Source organism: Macrotis lagotis, chromosome X, assembly GCF_037893015.1.
Source record: "Macrotis lagotis isolate mMagLag1 chromosome X, bilby.v1.9.chrom.fasta, whole genome shotgun sequence".
Classification (NCBI taxonomy): Eukaryota; Metazoa; Chordata; class Mammalia; order Peramelemorphia; family Peramelidae; genus Macrotis; species Macrotis lagotis.
Window position 1 is genome coordinate 595,855,123 of NC_133666.1, and position 16,994 is coordinate 595,872,116.

The 16,994-nt window shown below is 36.1% G+C and overlaps 1 protein-coding gene and 1 non-coding gene across 2 annotated transcripts in view; both read right to left on the reverse strand.

Annotated features, from left to right (window-relative positions):
- The window catches only part of ASAP1 (ArfGAP with SH3 domain, ankyrin repeat and PH domain 1), a 606,433-nt gene that overhangs the window by 572,092 nt on the left and 17,347 nt on the right, over positions 1-16,994 (reverse strand). The window contains exon 2 of the mRNA XM_074202331.1: positions 2,996-3,081. The gene's annotated coding sequence lies outside the window, so the exon portion shown is untranslated. The remainder of the gene's footprint in view (positions 1-2,995; positions 3,082-16,994) is intronic.
- LOC141503748 (U6 spliceosomal RNA) lies at positions 11,627-11,730 on the reverse strand. The gene has a single exon (XR_012473070.1). It is a non-coding gene; the product is annotated as a U6 spliceosomal RNA (small nuclear RNA).

The following is a 16,994-nucleotide window of genomic DNA, read 5'->3' on the forward strand; positions in this document are numbered from 1 at the left end:
TCATCCATTTCTAAGAAGACAACATCTAATTCTATCAAAAGTAAAGTCCAAGAAAAGCTTAGAGAGATGCAGGACTCTTGGTTCAGTAAGGAGCCAAGGAAGGAACCAAGGTTCAGAAGGAAGATGAAATTCAGTTTTATGCAGATAGTAACAATCTAAAGGGCTTCTAAGATGCCTTCTTATTCTTTAGTTGCATGCAAATTGATCAGATAGAAAAGGAGAACTCCTCTTGATTATCATTTTTTTTTCAGAATGGAGTTTTAATTATATCACAAAACCACAAAGATCAAAGCCTTATTTTTCTTCATTTCCTTGCTCCTGCTAAAAAGTAGTGTAATCAAATTTTCTAAAGTCATTTAAATAAATTCTCAATGAACATGTATTAAGCACCTATGTTCAAGGCACAGTACCCTGAGATGGGGGGAATGCAAAAAATAAATATAACACAGAATCTACTCTCAAGGAGTTTTAGAGTCTAAGAGTAGAGAGAGATGTGTAAACAAATAAATACAATTCCAATTAGAATGAAATAAATATAAAAGACAGAATATATGAAATTTAAGGAGAAAGAGAACTTTCCTGGGGGGGGGGGGGTTGCTTGGGGAAAAAAAAGCATTCGCTCTGGAGTCAGAGGAACTTGGTTTCAATTCTACTTCTAATGCCTGTGTGACCTTGAGCAAGTTGTAAGATCCTACCCTGTGGACAAAACACAAAATGTACAAAAACTTCTTCAAAGCAAATTCCATCACTATCAGAGCATGGAATGTGTGCACACTCATAGACAACACAAGATCCAATAGACCTGAAAGATGAACAGCTCTTGCTGCAAGAGAACTCGGTAGGTATCACATCCAAATAGCAGCCCTCAGTGAAACAAGGCTGGCAAATGAAAGCCAACTTACTGAAGTCAGAGCTGGATACACATTTTTCTGGAGTAGTCACAGTGAAAGGGAACATCATGAAGTTGGGGTAAGTTTTGCAACATGGCAGGGAATCCTTGGGATTAATGGTTACCCACTACTGAAAAATTATGCATCTCATGGACCTCCTCAACACAAATATTGGCTTCGTTTACCTAAATACAATAAAACTTCCTGGATGCACCCTTGCAGCAAACATTGGCATCTAATAGATTGTAAAGAGAAGAGACAGACAGGATGTGAGAATGACAAAGGCAATGTGTGGTACAGAATGCTGGACTGATCACAGACTCCTCTCCAAATTAAACATTCACATTCAACCTAAGGGTAGATCAAAGACAAAATGACTACGAAGAATTAGCAAGGGATTAGAATATCTGTCTGAGAGGAAATAGTTTGTTGCTAACTTGGAGGGGAAAACTGAGCCAAGACACAGATGGCAACAGTGGAGAAAAAGTATGAGCAGCTTTTTAGATATCTGGTGTATAGCACTGCATTTACTCATCCAGAAAACACACTAATATCAAGACTGGTTTGATGAAAATGATGAGAAAATACAGAAGTTGCTAATTGAAAAACAAGACCTCCACAGGGTTTACCAGCAGGAGAGTTCATAAATTTCTTTTTTTTCTTTTTAGGTTTTTGCAAAGCAAATGGGGTTAAGTGGTTTGCCTAAGGCCACACAGCTAGGTGATTATTAAGTGTCTGAGACCGGATTTGAACCCAGGTACTCCTGACTCCAGGGCCGGTGCTTTATCCACTGTGCCACTTAGCCACCCTGAGTTCATCCATTTTTAGGAAGACATTTAATTCTATCAAAAGTAAAGTCCAAGAAAATCTTAGGGAGATGTAGGACTCTTGGTTCAGTTGGAAAGAAGATGAAATTCACTTTTATGCAAATAGTAACAATCTAAAGGGCTTCTATGATGCCTTGAAAGGCATTTATGGGCCAAAGACCTATGGTGCATCTCAATTACTTAGTGCTAATGAATCCAAATTGATAAATGATAGGGACATGATCCTAGAGAGATGGGCTAAACACTTCCCAGTGTTCTTAACAGACCTTCATCAATCAATGCAGAAGCCATTGACAATTTATCTCAAGTTGAAGACAATCTGTCCTTAACTGAAGTTCTAACTGAAGAAGAGGTTTTGAATGCCATTAGGCTCCTTTCAAATGGCCAAGTATCTGGTGCTTATTCTATTCCAGTTGACTGAAATTTTTCAGGTTATATGGAATGAAGAGGTTATCCCTCCAGAATTCAAGGATGCTTCCATTGTCCATCTCTATAAAGGTAAAGGGAATAGATTGTTCTGTGGCAATCACAGGGTGTGATTTTTACTCATTGCTGGTAAGATTCTTGCCAGAGTCCTTCTCAGTAAGCTAATCCTTCACCTAGAAGATGGTCACCTCCCTGAGAGCCAGTGTAGTTCAGAAAGGGTTGATATGATGTTTGCTGCCTGACACCTCTAGGAAACATGCCAGGAACAGAACAGAGGTCTGTATACAACATCTGTAAATCAGATGATGGCCATCTACCATGAGAACTTATGGAAAATTATGTCAAAATTTGGTTGCTCAGAGAAGTTCATCAGTATTGTACATCAGTTTCATGATGGCATGCTTGCCCAGGTTCTGGATAGTGGACAAAGCTCTTGAGATTTCCCTAACACCAATGGAGTGAAACAAGGATGTGTCCTTGCTGCCATATTTTTAGCACATTTTCAGTCATGTTATCAAATATTTTTTTACTGAGGATGAACATGGCATCAAAGGTCAGCTACTATACTGATGATAAATTCTTCAACCTGAAATGACTGCAAGTCAAGACCAAATTGGAAGGACTTTGGTGCATGATCTTCTGTTTGCAAATGATCGTGCACTCAATGCAGCCTCTGAAACTGAGATGCAACAAAGTATGGATTGATTCTTTTGCTCTTGTGCTAATTTTGGCCTAACAAAACCAAGAAAACACGAGTGCTCCATCAGTCAGCACCACATCATTCATCCATATGTGGAATCATTAGTTACAGCAAATGGAGAAGTTTTGAGTTCTGTGGACAAGTTCACTTACCTTGGTAGTATCCTTTCCTGTGAGGTTCACATTGATAATAAGGTTGGCACTTGAATTAACAGAGCTAGCTCAGTATTTGGTAGGCTCTGAAAGAAAGCATGGGAGAGAAGAGATATTAGACTGAGCACCAAAATGAAGGTCTACAGAACCATTGTGCTAATCTCACTGCTGTATGTCTATGAAACCTGAACAGTCTACCAGCACCATGCCATGGAACTGAATTGCTTCCATATGAATTATCTTGGGAAGTTCTGAAGATCACCTGGCAAGACAATATACCAGACACTGAGACTGTTTTTCTAGTTAAACTGCCAAGCATTCGAACATTACTACAGAGAGTGAAATTATGATAGGTTGGACACATCATTAGAATGCCAGATGTACACTTGCCAAAAAGACTATTTTATGGACTCACACAGGGTAAGTGATCAGAAGGGGGTCAGAAGAAGTGATACTGGGACACCATAGGGGGTCTCTCTGAAGAACTTTAGAATTAAATACATAGAGGGCAGCTAGATGGTGTAGTGGATAGATCACCAGCCCTGAAGTCAGAAGTACCTGAGTTCAAATCTGGCCTCAGACACTTAATAATTGCCTAGCTGTGTGACTTTGGGTAAGTCACTTAACTCCATTGCAGTTGGACATATTGTAATTTGTCTCTAACATAATGATATCATTTTGGTCATCTTCAATAATGAAGGACAAGAACCACCTGTGTGAATCTGAGCATGTTGCATAACTTTCTGGGGTCTAATTATTCATCTGTAAAGATTTAGATTTAAGATTCTATCATCCTATTACTTGGGAAGAGAAGGTTTTGAGGAATAGTTCATAAAGAGATTTAGAAAAACAAATCAAAGAATCTAAGGGTAGGAAGGAATTTTAAGGTCATGAAGACCAATTTATATCAGGCCAAAATTTTCTTCTTCAGTCCTGCATTTGCTTGATGATCTCTGTTGTTCAGTTTGACTTTTCATGACGCCATTTGGGGTTTCCTCAGCAGAGATACTGAAGTGGTATGCCTTTGTCTTCTCCAGTTCATTTTATAGATGAGGAAATGAGCAAGCAAGGTTAAGTGACTTGCCCAGGGTCACATAGCTATCTTGAGTCTGAAGCTAGAATTAAACTCAGGAAGATGAATTTTCCTGACTCCTGGCCAAGCACTCTATCCACTGCATCATCCAGCTGCCTGCTTTGAAGACGTCTAAGTGAGATAGAACTCAATGCCTCTCAAGACAGTCCATTCCATATTTAATAAGAATTAGTACTTCTAAATTCCTATTATGAATTCCCATTTGTCATTTTGAACATGTTTCACTTTTCTGACTCATTCTCTGTCAAATGAGAGGATTGGATCCTTTTAGTCTCCAAGGTCCCTTATAGATTTGACATCCTCTGATCTATGAAGCTACATTGCTTGTCTTGGTGTGCAAAAAAATTGAATATATGAGAGGAGTGACCAAAGAATGACCTAATTCAAAGTGTTATTTCCTTCATCTAAAAAGCAATATAGTTGTAAAGGAGATGTCATCCATCTGAAACTAAACAGATGTGTTTCTAAAATTGGCAAACTCAAGAGCCTGAGAACTCAGTGAACATGGGTGGTGAGTAACTCTGGCAAATGTAGTCTAATCAACAGTGGGCATCTGAGGACATCTTGGAGGGCAAAGTGCTGGCTTTGGGTTGAGTCACTCATAATCCCTATTAAATTAAATGATTTTTGAGAAGAAAATGACCGCTTTATACTTCAAGCAGCCATAATTTCACCCATGAGAGCATTCTATCTACTAATTTTGACTGCAACAATTTCCATGTCTCAGTATTCAGTTTCATGAACTTTTCTGTCCTCCTTGTCTTTCCCTCCACTCTCAAAAATATTCCCTTTCTGGTAGCTGAATTTCTGGTTATGAGATTCTTTTCGTTTGGTTAGATTGGTACTGTATATCAGAAAGGTCCATACCTAGGATATTTTCAGCATTTCTAAAATCCTAGTATGCCAGAGCTTATAGTTCACTTCAAGTCATATCCCTGTCACAAGGAAGACTTTAAAAGAGGGATAATAATGGCAAGTTATAGTTATATAGATATTAACAAAAAATTGTCCCTATAGCATTATTGCAAGTTTTCTTTCATTTTGACCAGACCTAAAATTTAATTGGCATAGGGAACTCCTAGTGAAGAAATTTTCTCTACCAATGTAGATCAGCAGTTGTACTATAACTTACACAGTTGATTAGTGAAAATAATGTGACCCCCTTCAGTTGTCAACATTATTCACATTTTTGGTATATTTCTATTGGGCTGAGACCAATAACCATTTTATAACTTCCTTTTTTCTTTTTCTTTTTTCTTTTTTGCAAGGGTTAAGTGACTTGCCCTAGGTCACACAGCTAGGTAATTATTTTCTGAGGCCTGATTTGAACTCAGGTCCCCTTGACTCCAGGGTCAGTGTTCTATCCACTGCCCCCATTTTATAACTTTCAATAGATGTAATAATTACATGTGACAACATCAGTAGATTCATTATTTGTACTAATCAGGACCTAATTATAGTCTTAGAGTTGTTGGGGACTCTGAGAGATTAAAACAAGATTTGAACACAGATCTCTGACTCTGAAGTCAGTTCTCTATCCATTTGTTCTTTTGGGTCTGGGAAGGGAAAAATAGGAGCAATGTTTTAAAAACTTCAAAAGGAATAGTTTCAGATTTCCTCTGAAAAAACTATAAGAAGAGTTTTTCCCATCAACTGGAAAAGTCCTAAAGTGCAATGGATTATCTTTAAGGTAGTGGGTTCTGACTGTTAGTAGTCTCTAAGCTAAGGCTAGGTAACTGGTCTAGCAAGATTGTAGAGAGGACAAATTCAGGTACAAGTTAACCAAGTTGGCAAATTAAGTCCTTTCTAGTTTGATGCTCTGTTAAAAGTTTTGCAAAATATTTTCTAATTACTCTTAAAAACCAAACATCAACAAAACAATTACTAAATGCCAACATGTCTTCTATTTGAACAGCTGTTTACCTAATTTCTTACTCTTTTAATTCTATTTTTTGTGATTCTAAATTTGAAACACACCAAAAATTGAACATTTCCATTAATAAGCAATAGAAAAAGAGTTTTGAAGATAAAACTAAAAATCTTCCTTATATTTTATATATATGGCTTTTATTTTTTATTTTTATTTTTTTAGGTTTTTTTTTTTTGCAAGGCAAATGGGGTTAAGTGGCTTGCCCAAGGCCACACAGCTAGGTAATTATTAAGTGTCTGAGACTGGTTTTGAACCCAGGTACTCCTGACTCCAGGGCTGGTTCTTTATCCACTGTGCCACCTAGCCGCCCCTTATTTTTCTAAAGTATATAATAAACCCAACATTCTAGTAGCAAAAGACTTTTATTGTGGAGAAGACTAATTTCTTTATCATCATCAACAACTGCCAGTCAACTGTCACCAATAGAAATATATATGTTGGAGTCTTGGAAATGGCGGAATTCCAAACTACTGTCCTGCTTCCAGTCCATCCAGGAGATGGAGAAAAGGTTAGCCATTCCCTGCAAATACCAAACCAGACAGAGAAGGCAAGACAGTCACTCAGTCAACTAGAATTTATCAAGGGCCTATTAATAAGCCAGGCACTGTGCTAAGTTCCAGGGATACAAAGAAAGGCAAAAGACAATGCTTTCAAAAAGTTCTAAGGCTAATGGGAGAGATAATATGTCAACAGCTATGGCCTTCCTGAAGTAGCAAGATACCTTGAGAGAGTTAGTATGTGTTAGCCAAGTCAAACCCCTACCATCACCTTGACCACAATCTCCTTCAGAGTCTGATGGAGAAAAACCCAAGATCCCAAGCCCAGAGCCTTCATGTGTTCTCTCTCTTAGGAATGTGAGCTCCTTGAGAACAAGGAGTATCTTTTTTTTTTTTTCTTATTTGTATCTCCACTGTTTGGGAAAGTGTTTTGCATAGAGTAATCTTTTAAAAAATGCTTTATTTATTCAATCATTCAAAGTTGTTCTCGTCCTTCAGATCTTCTGTATATTAAAAATGCAATTCAGTGATGCTTTTATTATTCTTTTAATTCCTTTTTGCATATTTTATGTATATTTTAATGCACTTTATAATTTATTATTTTTTCCTCCATTTATTTTTCTTCCATACTATGATTATATTCCTCTCCTTACCCCTCTGAAAAACATTTAAAGCCCTTCCTTGTAAGAAATAAACAGTTAAGCAAAATAAATTCAAATATTGGACATTTTGAAGCAAAGCAATAAGCAATTATTAAGTACCTATTCAGGTCTTAAAGTTTTTGGTAGATTTGTCCAAGTCTGAAAAGGTAACATTGTGGTTTGCAACTATTCAAAGTTATGAAGTATAATTGTTCTTAACTTCACATTTTAGTAATTAGAGGCTAAACTACTTGATGTTTGTTCTTCATTCCTGAAGAAGACTATGACATCAAGGAAGGTGATGCCATGACAATCACATAAATTGGATTTTAGTGAGGAGGTGCTTTGCTAAGTTACCAGTCTTACTCACCCTGGATGCGAGGCAATCAGGATTAAGTGACTTGCCTAGTAAATGTCAAATGTCTGAGGCTGAATTTGAACTCCTGGCCTCCTGACTCTAAAGCCAGTGCTCTATCCACTGTGACACCTAACTTCTCTCTCTGTGTGTACATATATATATATATATATATATATATATATATATATATATATATATATATATATATATATATATATATAGTGTGTGTGTGTGTGTATGTAAAATTGATGTTAATTAACTATCAATGGTGCTGAGGATTCAAGAGAATTAGCTCTGGTATTCAGAAAAGGAGCTACATGTAGAGAGGAATAGATCTCAAGCCTAAGCAACCCATTAGGCAGAGATACTGCATCCTGTGTGAGAAAAGTGAGGATATGAGAAGAGAAAAGAATAACAAGTGATATTAAAAAAAACTACCTGTGATTCCTAGAAAGATGTGTAACAGAGATAACTTTCATAACTTCCTGATTATTAATTTTCATGTTCTATTTTTTGTAATATCTCTCTTCATGCTTATATCATGTATTGAATTTCAAGTAAAGCATAAGGTAAGGAGTCAAGTTTGCATAAAGTGCTTGCCATGGACATTCAGAATATCCAGACCAGAGACTAAATTGAAAAGGTATTCCATATAGATGCTGAGGTCTTCTTTGTAAATGACATTATGTTGATCAAAACGAGTTTGGGTAAGTTGTAAACTTTCTAAATGAAATCCAAATTCACAAAAAAGTTTAATAACTATCTAAAACAAGGGGGTGAAGAATGCCTATTGCTCTTTCTATGATATGCAATTCATTGGTCCATCAGTATACACATTTAAGATGTCAGTGAGGGGGCAGCTAGGTGGCGCAGTGGATAGAGCACTGGTCCTGGAGTCAGGAGTACCTGAGTTCAAATCTGACCTCAGACACTTAATAATTACCTAGCTGTGTGGCTTTGGGCAAGCCACTTAACCATTGCCTTGCAAAAAAAAAAAAAAACCCTAAAAAAAATGTCAGTGAATTATGCCCAAAATAAAGCATGAGAGAAATGGACTGGATAGCATCTGAGAAACAATAGCTCCTCAAAGCTGTTCCTTACCTCTAATTGTCTGTATCTGTTCTGCAAGGCTACTTACTCCCTGAAGGATAGAGTGTCTCATATAGGGACTTATAACTCTGATGCAAGATCATTTGCAATAAGGAAACAAAAAGAGGATAATTTTTTTCCTTTCATGAGATTCTCTAGTAGAAGTTCAGAGGATCCCACTCCACAAAGCTGCTTTCTGCCTCAACTGTACCTCACTGACTCTAGGTCAGGTACAGTTATTTAAAGACTACCACTTTTTGATTAGGTAATGGTCAATAGGAAAACTACCAAGAACTCTTCCACTCTTTTTTTAAAAATTTAATATTTTTGAATTCCCAATTATATATTGTAATTTTTTTCATTCATTTTTACAAGATTTTGAGTTTCAAATTTTTCTCACTCCCTTCCTCCCCTATTCTGAAAATGGAAGGTAATTTGATATACTTTATATATGCACTATCATGTACAACATATTTCCATATTAGCCTCAGTTGTCCACTTTTTCAAAGGGAAAACAGGGTTTGCACCCCCCAAAATAGATGTTTGTACTCAAAAAATAAAACAAAACAAGAATATATTATCACTTCTTTACCTGTTATATCTTTCTTAATATGATTACATCAGCTAGGCTAGAAAAGAAACCAAATCTTCATGCCCTACCTCCTTCTATGTGTGTATAAATATGTGAATATACATAGCTATACATAGTTTATATATTCACATAAACATAAAAAATAATCAAGCATACCCAGGGTTTTTTTGGCCTCAAAGTTATAAAGGATATTAGCTCAGTTTCTGGCAGTAGGTCCAGAGTGATAATTAAGAGGATGCTAAGCTGCCTCTTCCTGTGGAGGAAGAGAAGTCTTTAAATCTAAAGGGACCAAGATCACTGGACCATGCGTGTCTGGGCTGGCTGCCAGTCTTAAGAGCACAGCATGCTGGGAATGTCAAAATGGTCCTCCACGTCTGACAACTGCACTCCTCAATAATCCCCAAGAACCATTGGAATTCTACTCATCCCTAGGCATAGATCATGGACCAAGGTTCCTGAGAGTTTGCAAGTCCTAGTCCTCTTCTGCAATGCATGTTTATTTAAACCAAATGCCACTAATACTTCCCGGAATGTGGAGTTGTTGAGTGAGTCTAATTGTTCTTGGCTCATGTAAGTGTCTGTGATGCTGCTGGAGACTTCTTATTCTTATGTTTGATAAGACTTGCCTCTTGATAGCAGATTTATTGTTATATATCAACACCTTCCACACACTTCTACTTTCTGTTGCTCTGAGCCCTGAAAAGATTTATGGCTTTGCTAGTTTACAAAGTCAACAGATTTATTCTTCATGGATGAAAAATCACCTTCACCCTAGTATGCTCTAACAGAGAGTCCTGCACTTGATGTCTGAGGATCTGGATTTGAATCTCAGCTCCATGGTCTTCTTTGAGAATGGAGGACGAACATCATCATCATCATCATCATCAATGCTAACATGCTGTGTCATCTTGAGCTAGTCTCAGTTTCACAGAATCTCAGAGTCTGACAGGGTCTTACAGACTTGAATTATAATACACTCTGTATCATACCACTCAAATGATTATCTAGTCTTTTCTCCACAAGACGGCTATTCAATTTTGGAATATCTCTAATTAGTGCTTTCTTATTTCAAACTTAAATTTCGCTTTTTTTGTAATTTCTACTCATTGTCAATATTTTGAATCTGAACTATAATCCTTTTTACTACATTTCATACTTTGCTTGGGACTTTTAGAAGTAAAAACCACTTTTATATAATTTTTTATATCATTTACATTTCTCTTTTTGACAATTTATATCCACTGTCAGTATTTCTACTAATTGTAGCTTAACAGTACCTCTTCATCTTTTTTTGTTTAGAATTATCCAAAATGATTAGCTTTTAAAATATAAATTTTAAAATATCTTCTAATTCTTATACTGTTTTTCCATTACCTATCTTTCTCCTATATTCCTTTCCCTACATTTCTTAGAGTTCACTTAAATTTTTTTAAAGAAAAAGGGAAAAGAATAAGATGGAATAAATTCATCAGAATCGATCAACACACAGAAAAAGATCTAACCACACATGCAGTACCCTTCCCTCTACTTCAAATATTCTCATATGTCTTCTTTTGGGCAACCCTTTTTCTTTATAATTTATGAACACTAAATTTTTATTATTTTGTGGTTGTTGTTCTATTTATCTACTTTGTTGTAATCATTGTATATATAATTTTCTTCATGAAATTGCATCAGTTAATAAAAAACTTTCATACTTCTCTATATCATATTCATAATTTCCAACAACACAACAATGTTATGCTTCAAGCATGTGCCATTTTTTAACCATTCCCCAACCAATAGGCATTCATGTGTTCCATTACTTTTCCATAAATATTTTACTGTATATATAGAATTTTTTGTTTTGCCAGTAACTTTCTTGGAGTAGGTATATGTCTAGCAGTGGAATTTGAATCAACTACTTTATTTACATTTTAACTACTTTATCTGCATAACTCCAAATTGTTTTTCAGAATGATTATGCTAATTTACAGTTCCAACAAAAATATATTAGCATTCTGGTATTACTATATAACCCCTCTATGGACTATTTCCATCTTTTTTCTTAGGATGGGTAATTTTTAATAATTTTTAAAACCAGTATTATCAGTGTAATGGCAAGTCTATTTCAATGTCTGTGTCTCCAGTCTTGTCCTAACATATAAACAAGTCAGAGATAGGTTAAACAATTATTTTTCCATTTACAAAAATAACAGATTTTTCCATTTACAAAATAACAGTTTTTCCTTCAAAACTCAATTTCTTACTAATTTAATCTAGAAATCCTACAATATCCCAGGGAAGTTAATGAGTAAAGTAATGTTACCTTCTTGATTTAAAATTCCTTTTAAAATTCATGGGATTCATTCAGACCCCAGAAACCCTAATAATCTTTGAATCTCACCACCTTTGTTTTATGTATTTTAACTTGTCGGAAAAAGATAATTTCAGAGGATAGCAATGTTTCGAGAATTTGCTTGTCATTCTTGTGCAGGGATCATGTTAATATCTGTATCATTTCAGTATTAGTGTATGTGCTGACAAAGTGAGCACAGAGATAAATACTCTGGAGCACAGTGGAAAGGTGACCTCTGATAGAAAGAAAAGGGGCAAGGAGGCCACAATTCTAATGACTATGTCACTAATTAGCTGTTTGACTGTCCACCTGCAAATCACTTCACCTCTCATTTGCTTACTAGTAAATGAGGGAGTGATGATCTCTTAGGTCCTACCAATTTCTAGTTTGGTATAAATCTACTCAACTATAATTCTATGTAGTTTGCTTTTGAAACCACAGAGTCTCAGGGTGTTTTAGAATAGTAGGGGGTGGGGTGGTGGTGGTGGTGGTGGTGGTGGGATTTGAGAGTTTGGGTTGGGTGGGGGTTTGAGGGTTTGGATTGGGTGTTGGGACAAGGAGGGCATACATCTTCTCCATACTTGCTAATATGTGAATCACTTGGTTCAATGGCCCAAAAAAATCTTTCTGAGTGGTGTAAGGAGGTTCACTTAAGTGGTCTATAAATAAAGTTCAAGAATCTTCACTAGGACTTTGAAATATTTTGAACTTTACTCATCAAGAGAACTTGTCTCTGGGGTCATACTAGATCCTGTTTAAACCTGGGCTCAGACAACTTGGGCAAATCACCTTTAACAAATCCTTTTCTGACATGATCTCAAGTCTATCTATCTTCCTAGTTTCTTTCTAGTTTATGAATGCTTTTGCTAAAATGTGGTCCCCAGAATTAATTGCAGTACTCAAGATGTGGCCTCACCAGGATTGAATACAGCAGGTTCTATCTTCACCCCCGACCTGGACTCCTGGAAACACAGCTTAAGTTCCCATTGGATATTTTGACTACCATCTCAGATTATTTATATTTACATCTATCCAACCATCCATCTATCCATCCATATCCATCCATCCATCCATCCATCCATCCATCCATCCATCCATTCATCTTTCTCTCAGTGTCTCTCCACCTCTCCCTCTCCTCCTCTCCTTCCCCCTCCCCTCCCTCTCCTTCTCCTTCTCCCTCTCCCTCTTCCTCTCCCTCTCTCTTTATCTATATTGAGCTTATAATAGCCCTATAAGAGCTAACTATACAGTCATTTTCAACACATTTAAGAAGATTTTTTTGAATAAGTGGAGAGCTTTATATTTATTCCTACAAAATATATTTTGTCCTAAAAATACTCGAAGTATTTTTGACTCTGTATATCAAAGTCTTTGTATAGAAATAATTTAACTTAAGGTATGTGGGATACCATCTATGTATTTTCTAATTTGACCCATAAAACAATCCCTATGAGTTATTCTCAGCTTTCAGATGATAAAACTGAGTCTTAGGGGGCCAAGTGACTTGCCCCACAGTCATTAAGCTAATCAATCTTAAAGAAAGGATTTGACCACAGCCTTCTGTTGATTCCAGTTCACCAGTCTTACCACCATATTACAATGTCTTTCAGGAAGGAGCTAAATAGGAGGATGAGAATGAGGAAGACAAGGAGAAGGACAACTACAGAAAAAGTAAAAACACTATAATGATCTAATTCCAGCAGCACTTTCCCTTGAAAAGTCAAAGCTCAAGCTCCAAATTCTTTTCTATAGTCAATTATATTCACATGATTTAAAATTGTAAGGGATCTTAGGGAATATCTAATACAACACCATTTTCAAAGTCCCAAAATGACTAGTTCAATATCACATAAGGTGGTGGAAAACTAAGTGGTATAGTGGATAGCCAGCCGGACCTGGAGTCAAGAAGATGAAGAGTTTAATCTAGTCTCAGACATTTACTGGCTCTGTGACCCTGGGCAAGTTGACTCTGCCTCAGTTTCCTTATTTGTAAAATGAGATGGAGAAGGAAACTAGTATTTTTGCCAAATTTGGTCATGAAATGTTGAACATGACTGAAATGATGGAATGACAAAACACAAGTTACTAAGGAAATGTAAACGTAGATCCATTAATTCTAAATACATTGAAGAGATGCAGTGGATTATTGATAGTCACATTCCACTCTTTCCATCAGATCTTGGGGTCTTTTAATATAAAGTATACAGAATGTTAGTTTCTAGAACATAGTTTGCCAGAGCTTGAAGAGCTCTCTAATAACCTTCTTATTTTACAAATCATTAAATCAATCTCATCCAAACCTCTCTTTTTACCAATATGAAAACTGAACCTCCAAGAAATTAAATAACTTGCACAGGTCATATAGTTTGTAAACTATTATCATGGTGAATCTGTGGTAAACTTTAATTTTTAAAATAAAAATTCTATTTTAAAAATTCTCTTCTATTTGATTTTTAGTTCCAAATTCTTTCTCTTCCACCTGCCAACCCCTCCACCCACTGAGAAAGTAAGAAAAACACATCTCAGTACAAATATGTATAGCCAAGTAAAACAAAGGGAGATGATCCTAAGTGTGATGGATTGATTTTTAATGGTCTCTAAGCAAAGACTAGGTTAAAGATGATAAATTATAAATCCTTATGATATTTGGGCCAGATCTTCTTCCTAGGAAACTGCTTTTTCCCTGTCTTAGGACAAGATGATACAAACTGTCCCTTATTAAATCATTAGAGCATCAATTGTAAGTGATGATTACACTTTCTGATTTACCTCAGTTCTTGAAACTTAGAAGTTTGGACAATATCAAGGGAGACTAACAACATACGCCAACTATCATTGAGTTTGAAAGAGCAGTACCCTGACCCTTGTCTAGGCTTTGTCTCTGTGACCTCTATATGATTAGGTCTTGGTGATCAATTATTATGTTCCTGCTAATGAAACTAAAAATGATATATCAAAGTAAGATTTATTTAATAGGATGTAGAATTATATTATAGAGTTCACTTTGTTTGATAACCTTATTTTATAGAAGATATTATCTGAATTCTGGCTAAATTTTATTTGTAAGACAGATGCTTAGACTTCAAGTTTCATCCCATTCTGGGACAGGCTTTACTCAGGGCAGTCCAATAATTCAGACTTGGGAATGAAACAGAGACATTTGTAGGTCAAACAATATTCCTCAAAGAAAAGTTTTTTGTTGTTGTTCAGTCATCTCCAATTCTTGTGACCCATTTGGGAATTTCTTGGTGAAGATATTGGAGTAGTTTACCATTTCCTTCTCCATCTCATTTTGTAGATGAAAACTGAGTCATAGAAGGTTAAGTAAGTGTCTGAGAACAGATTTGAAATAAGGAAGATGAATCTTCCTGATGCCAAGTCTACAAGCCTAGGTGCTCATCTGGCTGTTCCCCCCCCCCAAGAAAGATAACCATAAAAAACCATAAATTAAATAACCATAAAAAGAAGCAATAAGGATATAGTACTGATCCATGTAGTTCCCTGCTTCTTCCACACGAATCTATGTAGCAACATCCAATAAGAAAGGGACATTCCCCACAGCAGTGGGAATTTTGTCAAGATCGAGGACTCCTAATAGACTGAGCTTTTTCTCCCTCAGGATAGTTTGAGCCCTAGTCTCCCCAAACAGCTAAGAACTAAAGATTAATTCCTAGCCCCTTTAAACATAATCCTGTTCCAATTTCACAAGACAGACACTATCCCTACCACAAGTAGCAATGTTAGAATAGGTAATATAGTGTGAGTTCAGTTGTTTTACAAGACTGAGGACTATTAGCCATTTCTTTTTTTCTGTTATAGACTTTTCTGAGAATTTTGTGAAGCCTATGGACCCCTTCTCAGAATAATGTTTTTAAATGCACAAAATAAAATACATGGAATGATAGGCAACCCATTTTATTAAAAAGGCTATAAAATCTTTTTTTAGAAGGTTTACTAATGTAAGGATAGATAATGTCCAAAGTTCTTTCCAAATCTTTGATTCTGGGATTCTGTATATTCTCTATACAAGTAAAAAAAAGATAGTTTTTGAAAGTCCAGGAGTTACATAAATTAAAAAAGTCAAAGGGAATGTTGAACCAAATGTAAACATGAGTCCCTTGAGTCCCTGCACTGAATCTTGCAGAAGCAACATTGTCTGAACTGAAAAGTGGCTAAACTTTGGGGAGCTTTAAAGAGAGAAATTCTGGAGGCATTCAATAGTCTAAGAGGTAAGGAGTTCAGCAGATTGGATATCAAAGAGAGAAAAGTAGTAGATAAGAATTCAACTCTACATAGAAGAGAGAAGATTTTTCTCTCCTCTTTTCACCCCATCAGCCAAAACATTAATCTGCCTAGTGGAGAGCTACTCTACCAGAATGAAACAATCCATCTGGCCTTTGGAGTCAGGCGGAACAGAATTTGAGGAAGACTAGAAGCAGCTAAGAGGTCAGTTTAAAAGAGTTGGAGGGGACAGCTAAGAGCATAGAGCACTGGTCCTAGAGTTGGAAGGACCTGAATACACTTAATAATTACCTGTGTGACCTTGGGCAAGTCACTTAACCTATTACCTTGGAAAAAACAAACAAGCAAACAAATAAAAAGAGTTTGAGGCACATGGGAGGGAACAGAAACACATACTCCAAACAAACACAGATAAAGAGACCTCAGTTACTTGAGACCAGAAGCAGCTTCAAGGAGCATGAGTCCTAGTTGTAGGGAAGAGAGTTGGTCATATATTCAAGAGAGAATTAAAACCCTGACAACTTCAGAGAGGATATGATTGGAGAAAAAGGATTTTGGTGAGGCACTCTAATACTGGAGGAACAGCCCAAGACAGCCTCGCTAACACTGTACTCTATATTTGAATCTACTATTCCATTATGTATTTGTTGAGAGAACACCCAAGTCAATGTTTACATTACATTCTCTTAGTAAATAACTTTGCTTTTGAACAAATGTGACTATTGGATGATTATTAATGGGAAGCACACTGGTTGGGGTGGATGAACCACAGTTTTATAGTGGATATCTTTTGTATCTTGAACTTGAAGCAGCAGTCATTCTCAAGGTACCCAACTTATAAGTGTGAGTTCAAGACAGAAGAAAATACAAAGGGACCTCCTGAGATACGCACACACAGAGATATCCACAAACTAACATTTATATAGTTCCTTAAAGCTTGTAAAGCACTTTCCAAATATTATTTTATTTGATCCTCACAACAATTTTTCTACAGGATTTGTATGAATGTTTGAAACACCCTAAACATGTTCTGCCTGTTATAAAAATGTAGCACAGAATAGGAGAGGATAACATTTTTTTAAAGCATATAAAAATAAAATTTAAATAACATGAAAATCAAAACCACACATATCATGTTATTATAATCCACATTGCAGCAAATATTTCAAAACTGCAACTTTCCACAAATTTCAACAGTACATACAATAGCAAAATGCCA